Source organism: Electrona antarctica (assembly GCF_951216825.1).
Source record: "Electrona antarctica genome assembly, chromosome: 23".
Lineage (NCBI taxonomy): Eukaryota > Metazoa > Chordata > Actinopteri > Myctophiformes > Myctophidae > Electrona > Electrona antarctica.
In genome coordinates this window covers 25,080,604-25,096,377 of record NC_136804.1, presented here as the reverse complement: position 1 = coordinate 25,096,377, position 15,774 = coordinate 25,080,604, and positions in this window count along the sequence as shown.

The following is a 15,774-nucleotide window of genomic DNA, read 5'->3' as shown; positions in this document are numbered from 1 at the left end:
CCAAAAGGGGTTCCCGCCCAAAATGGGTTAACTGTCCTTTTGCGCAGATCACGCAAACCTCAGCAAAAAGAAAAGGACAATATCGATGGCCTCCAACTGTAGGTGCAGTAGGTATAACATCAGCGTGGACTGTGGTCTGTTCATCTATTTCAGTAAGACGTACTCTTGGATTGAATTTAGAATATTTTTTTTATCGAGCATATATTGAGCGTACAGTAGATATTATGAAACTAGAGATAGGGCTCTGTCTCTATTAATTCCATGTAGGATGAACATTTTAGTTAAGTTATAAGCCAAATAGAATTACAGGGAATGAATTAAGACCCCCAGTACAGGGGGATCTAGAAACAGCGCCTACAGGTGGATGCTGGGATTTGCAAAACCTCATGGGCAGCGAGGCGGCAGTGGCTCAGGGGTATAGTGGCCGGTAGAGTGGCCAGATGGGAAACTTGAGGTTCCCAGTTCGATCCCGGGACTTGGTGTCGAAGTGTCCTTCAGCAATACTCTGATTGCCCCCTAATTGCTCCCGATGTGCAGTTTGGTACCTTGCATGTTTTCCTCCGCCATCGGTGTATGAATGTGTGTGTGAATGGGTGAATTTAATGCACAATCTCTGTAAACGCGCTTGGGATAAAAGCACTATATAATTTATAAATGCACCATTATCCATTTACCATTTACAGCAAGGTGAGGCAAGGAGGCAGCGACGATGGCACAACAGCACCGCCAGGAGAGAAGCCAGGAATGAGCAGGTAGGCTGAGAAGTTTAAATAGCCGCTCTGATCAGGTAAAGAGTGCATGTGACTAGTCACCTGATCAGGTTGGCACGTTGCCTTGAGTTGTCTGCCTGAACTATAGCTACGCAGGCTGCGCATCATTAATAACTAGACCTGTGCCCGTAGGCCAGTTGTGCCCAAATTTGTGCCCCCGTCAAATTTGAAGTTGTTGGGGCAAACGGTTCTCGAGTTACGTGGATTACACACGTACACAAACACATACAGAGACATGGTGCATTTATTGTAAGAAGTTTGGGGATATAGGGCTCCATTTTCATCACCGCTAAACCTCTTATCCCTAAACTTCTTTGCCTTTTTTTTTTTACTATTTTGAAAAACATTTTTGAATAGTTCAACTAGCCAATCTACATTGACACGTTGTGAGCTTGTAGACTGGCCATATTAAGTATTATTTTATTTTTTTGCAAAATAGTAAAAAAAGGCAAAGAAGTTTAGGGATAAGGGGTTTAGCGGTGACGAAAATGGAGCCCATAGCCTCCTAGGCCCTAAGGGGTAAGGCCAGTGGCGTCAGTAATAGCAAGCTATGGCAGCTGCCATATACCTTGGCACCATGCAGGTGAAAAGAAATTAAATGAAGGGGAAAATGGAGGAAAATATGCCGAAATAAGCAAATAACCGCACATTTCAGCACGGGCACATGCACACACTGCGAGTCGTGAACTTGCCATACCTTAGCTTTTGCTGAAATGACGCCACTGAGTAAGGTGGTGCAAGATAGGGCCCAAGTCAAGTGGTATGCACCTAAAATACCACTAGGCCAGGCAGCCTACCTAGACAGTGCACACGTATGTGTGTGTGAGTGTGTGCATGTGGTTGTTTATTATTATTAGTGCCCGGCCAGCAGAAGCCAGAGCTCATGGTATAACTCCTAAGCGTACCCTTCTTGTTTTCAGAGGGCATTAGGCAAGGATGCTGTTAATCCGTTCCGTTCCTTAATTTGCCTCGATGTTTGCAACACAGGGTTATCAGAACCGTGATGTTTGGCAGCTCTCTGCATATTAGATGTAATAAGTGGATTAATGTAATGCAGGAGATCAAAGAATCTAGTCAGCAGCAGCCATTCTCAGCTGGGGGTATGGTGCAAGATGTTGATAATATACAGTTATGTTTAGCCATCTGTATGTCATAGCTATTCATTGTCTCTATTCTTTTGAACGTTTGTCATGGTAGCCAGGTACCAGGTTATTAGAAGTGTCCGTCTGAAGTTTAATGACCATATATAAATGGCCATATATTTAAATTGCCTCAAAATTACTGTGGTTATAGTGCTGCTTCACTATTGTCTCCCATAACTTGACCCTTTTCTCCTACTCAAACACTGCTGGATGCTGATTATTTTTCACATATACTCCATCCAAGCTATCACCTGCAGTAGACGCACGCACGCACGCACGCACGCACGCACGCACACATTTCTTTCACATTGACAGCATGCAGGCATAGACACGGTGGATGAAAACAGAATCTCTGCAGATCGCAAACTGGTGACTTCAGACAGAGGAAACTTGTCCAGACCATGTTTGACTGAAGACAACATATTATGTAATATAATGAAGGCTTCATTGTAAGTTTATTATGAAAATATATCTCCTGAATCATAAATTAATAATGATTAGTAGCTGGAAAGTGGAAAGTGATTAGAAGGTGGTTCTTGCTACCAGGGCCCACTTTTGTTTTAATTATGAACGGCATCAATAATGTACAATATTTTGAATGAGAATTACATTATGCTACGTTTATTGGTTATTACTGTTGGTCTCTACTATGGGGCCAAAGCTCATATATTCTATAATAGCACTTTTTGGGGGATAGTGAATGACTTAGTAGTGTATGTTCTCAATACTAATGTGCATTTTCAACCTTATTTTCCATAGAACAGTAGTTTTCAACCCTTTTCATATCAAGGCCTATTATTTATTCTGCATTTGAGCCACAGACCACCATTTGATGACATTTAGACTTGAATACCCAAAACTAAAGAATATGTACACATTTCACACGCATAATTACACACATAATCGTGTAGACTTCTTGTAAATTAACTTAAGTAATGCGGATGTTTAACAATATCCATTTGGTTTAATTTTACATTCTTCTATAAGGATCCATGTGGTTACCAACTCTCCATCATTTAGCTCGGGACCACCTGGAACCCCCTCAAGGACCACTGGTGGTCCCCGGACCACTGGTTGAGAACCACTGGCATAGAATGAAATGCAGATGACACATACGTTGCTGTTCCCATTGAAACACTATAGCAGGTGTGGGCAACTTTGACAATGGAGAGGGCCACTATATTTCCACACTCACTCCCTAGGGCCATATATTACTGTCGTTGCAAAAATAGCCGATCTACAAGCTCAAAACGCGTCGCGCTGCGACGCGTTTTGAGCTCGTAGATCGGCTATTTTTGCTATATTCGAATTGAAATCTTGAATTTTTGCTATTTTTGAATTGGAATCCTGAAAATTAACATTTTTATGTAATTTCAAATGCCTCTAATTATACTTGTGTTGAAGCAATGAGCTACTAATTTAGACTGAAGTAATTAAAGCGGGTCATGTTTGCATGTTGTGGAATTGTAACAGCTGAAACCAATAATATATCAGTATTCTGACATTAACCTGAGGGCCACATTAAGTGAAGGTGGGGGCCGCATGTGGCCCCCGGGCCGCCAGTTGCCCAGCCCTGCACTATAGCCAATTGAGCAGTCTTTCTGACTGAAGCTCTTGCCATCTGTGCCCCAATATTAATAACCACCTTGATCCAAAATCAAGGTCAACAGGGCCATTCAGCAATCCTATACGTAGTATTCACATGTACGTTAATTGGTTAGCTGTCTAATGCATCTGCATTTATTATATTTTTTCCACTAAAGCAAAGTGTAATTGAGCTTACTGAACCCATAACTGCTCCCCATGAGCACGTTTGCGCCTTGCCTTGGTTTCCTCTGCCCTCGGTGCGTGAATGGGTGAATGTAATGATGATGAATCAAGCCTCTTCACTTGCTTCTACCATATAAAACGTTCTCACCTAGAGAAGAAGTAGGTCGGGAGTGGCTTATTGTCCGTATCAGCCGGTAACAAAAATAAAATAATAAACAAGTAGTAAGTTAAATATAGTAATCAAACATAAGACAGGACACAACACAAACAAGTATCTTGTGTGCAGTTGTCTGTCTTGTGTGTGAGTGTGCGTGTGTGTGCGCGTGTGCTGTGTGTATGCAGAAGTAGGGCTTCGTTGTATAAGCCCTATATGGGTTATTCGGTCACTTATTCCTGCGCCTTTTGTCACATATAGAGTAAACACATGGAGATGCACCGTGCTTGTGTTTTTGTGTCACTCTCTGGAGCAATTTAAACTTCTGTCCTTTTTTATTTTTTGTCTATCCAAAAATAGCCTATCTACAATAGCTGGCAGTGATGTAGATTAGCTATTTTTGAGAGGTTTTCACAAAATCTTGGCACAAATCTCTTATGTGGTGACCCACATAAGAGATTTGTGTCAAGATTTTGTATATAAAAAGGACAGAAGTAAATAAGAAGGACAGAAGTTTAAATTGCTCCATTTCGCACCCCGGTGCGAAATGTTTTTAAACGTAGTTCCATGTCATCGTGACATGAACATGTTTCAGAAGCAACTGCGGTAAACACTCCAGGGATATACATTATAGAAAAGCATTGAATAGACTTCAGTGACCTTCAAACAGCTGAGTGAGTATTATTAGCCCTGATCCAGAGGTGGCTTCTAATCTTCTAATCATTTGTGTCAAGCCTGACGACTTCTGTTCTGCGTTTGATTTTTGTCTCCACCAGGCCGAAGGCATGGGGAGAGAGTATGTTTTGCACTCCGTCCGTGTGTCCGTCCGTCCGTCCGTCCTTCCTTCCGTCCGTCTGTGTACAGCTAATCTCCGGCACCGTTAACCCGGTCGATGCCAAACTTTGCACACACACTCCCTGGATGCCAACGATGAACCTCTGCCCCACATTTTCCAGAACGGCCTGTTATAGCGCCACCATGAGGCAGCTTTTCACATTTTTTACCTAAAACTGCACAGATCTGCGTGAAACGTTGCATGCACACTCCCTAGAGGCCAAGGACAAACCTTTGACCTGCATTTTCCGCATCTGCCTTTTATAGCGCCACCAGGAGGCCGACTTTTGTAAAACACATTTTTTGATATTACTCCTCCAGATTCTGTCCAAAAATCTCACAAATCGTTACACAGTATCTCTATGGTCATGTGCTCAAGTCGGATCTGTCTGATATTTCATATTCCATCCTAATTGGCTATAATTGGCTTTCACAGTTTGCAAGATTGCCCCGTTTTGAACAATAGCCTCAAATCATGAACGCAGCATGCAATTTACGTGAAATCTTTCACACATTTTCTTACTAGGCTGAGGAATATATCCCACCCTTTTCACATTGGCCTGTTATAGCGCCACCAACAGGTTGATTTTTGCAAAACACATTTTTGGACAAAATGCCTCAAATCATCCAATTGCCATCAAAGGCGTATGAAGAAATGGCAATCGGTACACATGATCTCTGTAGTCATGTGATCAAGACGAGTCTGTTGGATTTCTCAGATTGTACACTGATTGGCTAAGATTGCCTTCCAAAGTTTTCAGGAGTGGCCCGTTTTGTACAAAATGCTGCACATGTCTTGCTCATCCAGAATTCTATCCTCAGAGATGCTATGAGTGATCTGGCTCTGCATTTCCTCAACAAAATGAAGCAAATTGTTGCAAAAACAAATACAAAAAAACATCCTCCTAAACATTTTGCCAAACATCACACACACTCCTATCCTCCTGGTGGAGACCTGTGCCCGGAAGGGCACTTTTTCTAGTTTAGACTGTTTTGGTGCACCAAGGGGCGAGTCAAAATCTCCAGGCACACCACGTTGTCCTGAATTCATATCCAACGCCTGTTATCACTCTTATCACTCTTATTTATTTTTGTTTACTATAAAGTGAAAAAATAAGTTTAACCACGTATACGCCACTAACACACTAACACGTCACATTCTAATAGCAGCTCCAACACGTCACACTAACACTTCAAGCTTGTAGATATGCTATTTCCACTATTGTGGGAAACGTGCAAAAAATGTATAAATACAAAAAGAAATGTGTTTTTAGGTTGTAGAATATGCATGCCTCTGTGTTGGGAAATGAGTGTGCACAAATGATGGCTGATATAGCAAATTAAAAGATAACTCATAACTTGTTGTATTGTTGAAATAGTGTGTAGTATTAGTGCTACAGTACTACGATTGCAGTTTATTCACACATTCGCTCGTTACTCAGAATGACATACTGTAAACGGTATAAAAGATTTAAAGGAGCATTCAGTGATTTGGGTGATTGGTTTTCCCAGTCCGCCCCGGTAACAAAATGTGCACATGCACACACTACAGTGGGGGGAAGTGCAACAGGCCAACAGCACGTGCACCAAGGCCCGCCCCCACTCGATCATGATTGGAGGAAGGCCCCTCTCATCCTGATTGGATGAAGGCTTTGCCACCCAAAGAAAAAATAAGTGATATTTGAATGAAGTGAAATCACTGAATATACCTTTTAATATGAGTTGAGAGCTGTATCATTCTGTACATATACTCAGACATCCAAATGTGTAAATATAGTTGTCATCGGGTGTTTGTGTTTGCATTTTCTGTTATTAATATGAAACTTGGAATGATCACAGACAGACGCATTTTGTGCACGCAGCCACACACGCACGCACGCACACAAACCAATACATGAAACACCAGAGGGGAGTTATCCAAGACAAATGTTTGGCATTGTGTTTGTGTCTGGTCGCCTTCAGCCTGTGGAATTGAGGTGGGACCTGGTTCCGGCCAGAGGTATAAAAAGGAGCTTTAACCCGTCCGACTAGGCATTAATCTCTGTGCCTCGTCACCCTCTACCAAGTTCTAGGATCCGATCCCTTTGGTCCTACAAAGTGTCAATGTCGCCATATACATGCATGCATGATACCACATCCCATCGCAGTGCTTTCTAAGGGCATTAAAGAACGGTATTCGTGGTCTTTATATAGTGGAATTATCCTATCAATCTATAGTCTAATGAGAACAATGACATTACAGATCCCTGGCGTATGCATATTCTAGAGTCTCTAGACTATCAGAGGGATCCTTAATTGCTTTGATATACTTATCGGGTTCCATCATGTATGCGGGAAGTTCATAATAGCAACCATGCAGAGAGACTATCAAGTGGTTTAATATAGAGATGATCCAGCCTTTGCTCCAGTCAGTGATTGCTCCTGAGTATACTTAACTAAAGTACAAGGTGAGAGAGACACGGAGGAATGTCAGTGCACACGCGGCCTCACAGATATGCGTCGATCGTAACAAAGCTCACTGTGTCTGTAATCTCTGTGCATTGCTCGCCATCCGTGATATATTGGATTTATAGAGGTGTTATGTGGTCGATGTCGCGTGGAAACCTCATATGTCCATATCTATGAATTACTTTTCAGGATTCAAAAAAAAGAAAAAAAGAAGTTCAAAGGGTAGCAGATCTACAAGCTCAAAACCAGCTTGTGGATCTGCTACTTTTGAGTGACACTGATCATACTACTAGTACTATGATCAAGACAGTAGGACATTCATTTACGAGAAAACGGAAAAAGTGTAAATATGGAGATAAGAGGTTTATGCCCGACGACAGCAACAATAGGTTGGTGTACTTTGAGAGAGTTGTGTGAGTATCTTCTTTGGATTTTGTGTGTGTGTGTGTGTGTGCGTGTGTGTGTGCGCGCGAGTACGTGTGTGTGCGTGTGTGTGTGTGTGTGTGTGTGTGTGTGTGTGTGTGTGTGTGTGTGTGCGAGTGCGTGTGTGTGTGCGTGTGCGCGTGTGTGTGCGTGTGTGCGCGCGTGCGTGTGTGTGTGCGTGTGCGTGTGCGCTGTCCTTGTGTAATGTCCTGGCATTCAAGGAGGCGCTCTAAATATAACCTCATTCCATTACCTAACCGCAGCTTCCTATGGGTTCTGCCCACCAACACATAACACATACAGCAGGACACAGCCAGGACACTCGTTCAAACGGACGCAACTCAATTGGCCCTGACAGCGCACATCTGTTAGACAACACAGGCGTCGAGGCAGAGCGCAGCCGGGGCTTTTTGATTGATTGATGTATTAACAGTTTTACAGAACAGAATTACAGTACATTTCAAGCACAGCTCAATACAGTTAACTGACTGTTAACTGTGAGTGGACGACCCAATAAAGCATTACACTTGTTTACAAGAGGGTCCACCTTGTTCAATTCATCAAAACATTTAGAGACGTACAAATAGACACTTCTATATAGCCAAAGAACAGAACAGGAATTCATCATAAAGGAGGTAAAAAGGGAAAATAAACATATACAGTGAGGGGAAAAAGGGGTGGGTGGTGGGGAGGGGGATTCAGATTTTACAGGGGCCAGTTTCGAACTGCAGCCGTCCGTAGGTGCCATTTGAGAGCGGTTTTGAAGGAGTCAAGGGATGCGCATGTCTTAATGACTGTTGGTAGGGCGTTCCACATTTTGGTGGCATAGGAGCGAAAAGGGTTTAGTCTCTTGTTTGTGCCGAATCTGGGTTGCACATGGTTTGATGAACTCCCTCTGGTGTTGTGGGTGTGGACTTCGTTGACATTAAGGAAGTATTTAGACAGGTACATGGGTATCTTGGTGGTGTATCGAATCTTGTGGACCAGACCCATTGCAAGATGCTGTACTCTGTCGTCGACCTTAAGCCATTCCAGCCTGTCAAAGTGGACAGGGGTGAGGTGGGTTCGGGGGGTGAGGCCAAGTAGGAGCCTGACCAGTTTGTTTTGTGAAGTCTGGAGCCTTGTTTTAAGGGCATTTGAGGTGTTGTTATAATGTGCACATAGAATACTGTTGTTGGATGAGCCACAGCTCTGACGGAATCAATGGCCCTCTCTGATGAAGCGGTGCATTTAGATTCAAGCTCACATCCCCCTTTTGTGTGCAGCAGTCCATCTCTCCGGTGAATTACCCTGACTCCTCCACCTCCTCTGCCCACCACGTTAATTCATTGAGACCTGGAACGCATCTGTGTCACCTTATAGCTTTTAACCACTTTAACCCTTGTTTTATACTTTAGCTGTTGAAAATTAACAGATATACAAGCTCATAGCGCGGCACCAAGTTCCGCGCTACGAGCGTGTAGATCTTCTATTTTTGAAAATTCTTGAAAATGTGGTGCAAATCTTTTAATATATTTTCACAGGGGGGGGGGGGGGGGGGGGGGGGGGGGGGGTCCCCTGGTCAGCGGCCAAATACAGATAATTATTGGGGGTCCTTGACATGACAAAGTTTGAGAACCACTCATATAGAAACAAGTTTTTTAGAAAACTGTCACGATTTAGAAGTCATTTGTAGAATCTGGTCTCAGTTTCAATGGGTTAATCAACATAGGAACCCAGATCGGCCTTTATCACTAAGCATTGCTTCATCCCAACAACCTGCTATTACCACGTCCTGCATTTCTTTCTTTATTTCCTATTGGGATGTTGACATCACTTATACCGTCAAGAGCACCTGTTGTGTGTCAGCAGCATGAGGCTGTTTTTCTCCCCGATTTGGTTTATAGCAAAAAAAAAGAAGCATGTCTGCCGTTAATCACCATGTTCCCAACTCTTTCTCTGACAGGAGAGGATGGGTGCAAACACAACAGCAGGGTTGCTCTCATGGGGAATATTTTTAGATGCTGTAGCCACCTTGGTATCTCATTACTAGTGTATTTTATGTCTTAAAATTCATTCAATTTTAAGAAATTATTGATTAATATTCTTTTATGACAAAACTAAAATTGTATTTGCCAAACTACTTAATGCCGTAAAATGATTGTATCACTTCTATTTCAGAACTGAACTTTGGTTGTCATAACCGATTATCATATTAAATTAGATTCAATTTATTGTCACTGCACATAGTATACAAATACTTTGACAATGAAATGAATAGTGGTGTCTAGCCAGAGTGCAATGCAGTAATGGGATACACTTGTTTTGAATGTACATAAAGTATGTACAGTAGTATATAATAAGTAGTAAATAAACAATATAAATAAGGAGTATGAGAAGAACTATCCTGTACAAGTACAAGCAAAGCATGAAGATATATGCATATATACACACCCACCCACACACACAAGCCATAACATGCTATAGTGTATGTATGGTGTGAGCATGAGAGTTCAGATGGGTAGGAGGAATGGGGGACGGAAGGGGGTATTATATTGTTCAGTGTCATTGAGGAGGGGCAGAGTTCAGCAGGGAGACAGCAACAGGAAAGAAGCTGTTCCTGAGCCTACTAGTGCGGGAACCAATAGTCCTATAGCGCCTCCCGGATGGAAGAAGGGCAAAGAGTCTATTATATATGGTTTGAGTGAGAGGGGCATACAGTTGAATTAAAATGCCATGGTTACTCATGAGTTCTGTCTGTGGAGGCCTTTGTGTGGCACCAAGACATTGTACATTCGGATCTCAATAATGAAAAATATCCAAATGTTAGCTTCACAATTTCCTGGAGTCAATAAAATGCCATGGTTACTCACAAGTTCTATGTCAACTGTCAAAAGAAATCAGTTCAAGTTTTAGAATAATGCTGCTAATACCAGTATGGTTCCAGCCAGTGGTGGAAAGTAACTAAGTACATTTACTTAAATACTAGGGGTGTAACGATACATTTTAACAGCGATTCCATACGTATCACGATACATGGTTGACGATACGATACATGGACGATATTGGTTCATTATGGCGATACGATACGATTCAATGATTTGAAATCGATACAGTAACTATATTTAAAATACATTAACATTATTTGAAATGAAGTAATTAACCCCTCTTTTTCATTTTTCTTCTAAAAATTGCTAAATACCACGCACAAGAATGTAGTATTGATACAATCGATTAATTGCATAGCAAAAATGTTGCTGTTTTCATTTCGATATACTTCGATTCTTGAAATTAAAATCGATTTCTCGATGCAGTTACTATATCGTTACACCCCTATTAAATACCCCTATTATTATTATTATTATTATTATTATTATTATTATTATTATTATTATTATTATTATTAAATACTGTATTTGAGTGTATTTGAGTAACTATCTGAAATCTTTGGAATAGAAAAAGAAAATATAACTATTTAGAATCCACCTCATTCATTAGATGATTCATATTGTAAAGGCTGATGCAGTGCATCAAAGACTATCTGTGACTCATTTTTTTGTTCTCAACCCATAATGCTATAGAAATCACACCTTTAGTCACCCAATTTAATTAATTACCTTAAATTGCAATTTGCGATTCGGGGGATGAGTCACCGCTCATTACGGCTGCGGAGGCTTGGGATGAACATGCGTCAGATGACGTTTGCTGAACAACATTACACCTCGTCTACACTGCCAGCGTTGCGAAATGTCATTACATCAGAATACATGTTTTTCAATGAAACTATCCTGACGTACTGCAAGCGTGCAGCGACGTCGTCCACCACACCGCTCGCAGAGTCACTATTTGAGAGAGGTTTCGTGGCCTCAAACACTTATTGGTTGAGATCTACACGCTGCTATTTATTGGTTAATGATTGGTTCAGGCTACGTCGCAACAACACAATGGCTCGCCCCTTGCCGGTGCAGATGAGGTGTTATACTTTGGTGAAGGTGTCATGATGACATCTCTTGTGGTGTTGATTTTGACAGAACATTTTGAGTTAGTTTTAGTCATAGTCTTTTGAATACATTTTCATTTAGTTTAAGTCATTTTAGTCAACTTAAATGTTTTAAGCCGTCGTGCTGTGGCGCGTAGTGAGCTTGTAGACCTACAATGACATGCCTTTTAGTCCTACTATCTCTTGTCCACTAGTCCTAGCCTGGCTAATAAGCCAGACTAATATCACGTCTGGTTTATTAACCAGGCTACACTAGTCCCTCCCAAGCATTTTAGTCTAGTTTTTATTTGTTGACAAAATTGTCAATATATTTAGTCATAGTCATAGCCATAGACATCATAGTCATATCTTAGTTTTTATTTTGTTTTTATTCAGTTTATCCTCAGTGAAAAAAGGGGATCTTTCAACTGAAAGGCATAAATACAGCTATGGACACACCAGCCAGGGATGCCAATGATTAATCAATTTTTAGATTAATCACGGGAGTCTCCAAAAAAAATGTATGGCCAAAATATAGACTAATATTACTGTACAGTAAGGCTGCATGATATATCGAACATGTACCTTCATCAGAGTACTTTCATTGTCTGTCAGCATGTCACACTGTGCGTAAATCTCCAAATCCTGACTCTCGACTTTTCTCTCCATATAATTAAAAAATGATAGACACTTTACCATTGCTCTGGCGACTTGGCAAGTCCTGCACAGAAAATAATAGCAGAGTCAGACCTATAGAAGTGTCATGTCCACAACCAGTTGTGAGCTTGTAAAGTGGCTATATTTTCCTAGCCTGGCTAATAAGCCAGACCGAATCAGCCGTTGGCAAAAAAAAATTGCCTGCCGGCGGATTACGGTCTGGAGAGGCTCAATTGTACGCCCATTTCCTACACCAGAGAACTGGTGTGGCCAATCGGGACACGGTATGCAATATGGGCGGGCTTTGGTACAGCGACGTTCAATGCTTGAGACCTTTGACTGACAGTAGCTCTAACCAATTGCGTCAAAGAGAAAATGTTTGAACCCGCCCCCCGGGAAACAAGATCCATACACAGCATCTCCAGACTCAAATACCACACAACAGTGTGATTTGAGTCTGGCTTATTAGCCAGGCTAATATTTTCCAGGTGTATAATAAATGTCACGTTATAATGTAGGCTAATAAAAGTTCACATGCGCACATTGTCGGCATGCAGGCGCAGTGACAACGGAATGCAGTCAAGGGTGCGCCCTTTATTACCTAAACAGGAGAGAGATGTCATGTGCCATATGCCACTGGCCACTGTATACTTTCTTCTCACCAACCACGCTATTTGATGCGATTCCATTCACACCTCTCTCTCTCTCTGCACCCTCTCTCTCTCTCTCCTCGCATGACCATGACCATGAAATGGAGAGCAAAATACAGCACGAGAATATAGTTTCACAAGCGGCTATGCGATTCTTGAATTTTTCGATGCAGTTACTATATCGTTACACCCCCAATTTTGAGGTACTTTTACTTTAGTGGAGTATTACAAAATGTCAGTTCTTTTACTTCTACTCCACTACATCTCAGTGGAAAATATTGTACTTTTAATCCCCTACAATTATATGAAAACTTTAGTTACTAGTTACTTTGTAAATCTTGATTATTATTGCAAAGCATAAACTAAGTTTGCAATGCGTCGCATCATTGTGAGCTTGTAGATCTGCTATTTCCAAAATATTTTTTACATTTGAAAACTTGTAAAATGGGACCTTCTGCACAATGAGTACTTTATATTTTTGGCACTTTTAAGTACATTTTGATACCAATGCCTGCATGTGTACTTTTACTCAAGTACATTTTGAATTCTGGACTTGTACTTGTAACATTGTTTCTATGTTGCAGTATTGATACTTTTACTTAAATTAATCTCGGGGTCTCGGGCATGGGTTCCGTAGTACGACAGAGTTTTTTAAAAAAAGGAAAAAAAAGAAAGAAAAAATAATTCCACCACTGGTTCCCTCCATGTCGCCTCTGTCTGATGCTTGAAAGAACAGCCGTCACTCACACAGCCCATTAATCCCACTGTTGTCATGCTGACAGTGATAGCTGCTGAAGGAAAACTTTGCCAGCAACAAACTCTCTGTGTGTGTGTGTGTGTGTGTGTGTGCGTGTGCGTGCGTGCGTGTACTGTATACTGGAACAGGCAATTTTGTTGTTGAATGGGTGCAGAATAAGCTCTGCACAGAGACTGTATCATGGGCTTATTGGGTTTGGACATGAAGTGCAGTTGAATATGTGGCAGGGCTCGGGACTTGGACAAGGTCCCTATGTTATTGTTGCCTAAGCCTGGTGGTGTTGTTAGCCTCAAGCAAACTGAGCATTTACTGTAATGCATTGTGTTGTCGTTTTTATTGTTGATCTATGTGATGCTCTTGTTTTATTTCATTTTATTTATTGTACAGCACCTTGTAACATTTGTTTTGAAAGGCGCTTTATAAATACATTTACCTTACCTTAACCGCTCAACACTTCCAGCCTTATCTACGTCAAGTAGAATTAGTATCACGCTCCTCGCCATTGCCGTAGATCTATGGCAATTGGTCTTTTATAGTGGTTATGATAGTCGTGATGCTACTCACATTAGCACTGGGTTGCTAGGTGATGCTGTTGCTGTTGTCAACAGCAATGGAGCGCGCCATCGTGAACTGTTCACACACCCGCACCCACTGTATCTGATTCTTTCGATCACCTTTATCTCCAATTCCTTGTCCCAGATGGCATTTCTGGTCAAAACGAGGTTTATTCCGCGGTCCATAGCCAACGCTGGAGTCGTCGTGGTCAGCCTTTGTGATCGCCGAGCGGGAGATCCGGATATGGATCCAACACCACATACAGAGTATGTAACAAAAGTAACATCTGGTTGCGGGTTTTGGCTCTTCAAAATAAGGGTTAAACGGGGGGGAAATCCTGCCATGAATTACAGTGAATAATTAAGTATAGTTAGATTAGATTAGATTAGATTAGAGTACTTTTTTGAATACCGAATTTGTACTTGTAACAGACTATTTCTAAAATAGGGTATTGATACTTTTACATAAATACAAAATGTGAGCACCTTTTCCGTCAGCCAGTTCACAATAAAACATTTGAGAAGCCAGTGTTGTAGGCAATTATTTGTCTAATTTTATGGTAATTGTTTTGTGAATTAGTTGATGCCTTGTTCAGAAAATATGTAATGGTGCAGTTAGACATGGGCCATGGTTAGCCTTGTTTGAATTGATGATGTCAAGTACTAACCGTTTGGTTGCCAGGATTAATTAAAGACCAGTACCAAAAGTAAAAGTACTCATTATGCACAATGTCCCATTTCACAAGTTTTCAAAAATGTACACGCTCACAACGCGTCGCTTTGCGACACATTGTGAGTACAGTAGATTGGCTATTTTCAAATTCCACATTTCCACAAGTGATTCCACATTTCTCAAAATGTGTTCAAGATTTTTATTTTTATTTTCAAAAATACGCAATGTGTTGAGAGCTTCTAGATCAGCTATACATTATATAATAATATAATATATTTAAATTATATATTATATTTATAATATAATATATTTAAAAAAAACTAACACATTTTGCTCTGGATCCCCTGGAACCCCTTCAGGGACCACCGGGGGGTCCCCGTCCCCACTTTGAGAACCGCTGCTGTACATCAAGCATGACCATTTCAAACCGTCTGAGATGGCCTCTTAATATTTATTGGAACAATGGAATTCTCTTCTCAGTGCCATATAAAAGATGTCCATTAGGTTTTTAATTGGAAATGTTATTACATAACTCTCACTCTTATTCATCCATTTATCTCTAATGATCCTCAGAATAGATCCACCCCTAATCTGACTGTATCCAAGGCGATGCTTTGGATAACTGAAGGTTATAACTCTCCTACCGATAAATAGAAAGACGCAGCATTCAAAACAAGATATCTATTCGATCCTAAGAATTTAAACTGTTTCCACCCCATTTCTATACGCAGATGTGACTTATATGCCTTGGAATGTGTTCTGAGGGCAGCATAATTTAAAAGCATAAATTCTGTTCTAGCAAAAGGTTAACATATTAATGTTTAAAAGTTATGAGAGCAGTAGTTGCAGGAATTGGTGTAAATTCAGCAGGAGCAGAGAGCAGGTTTGGAAGCAATGGCAGAGTGAAGCAATGGCTGCCGCTCCAAAATTCAAAATCCCATTGAACCCGCCTCCCACTCTTAGCCCCGCCCCTTTTCACTATTA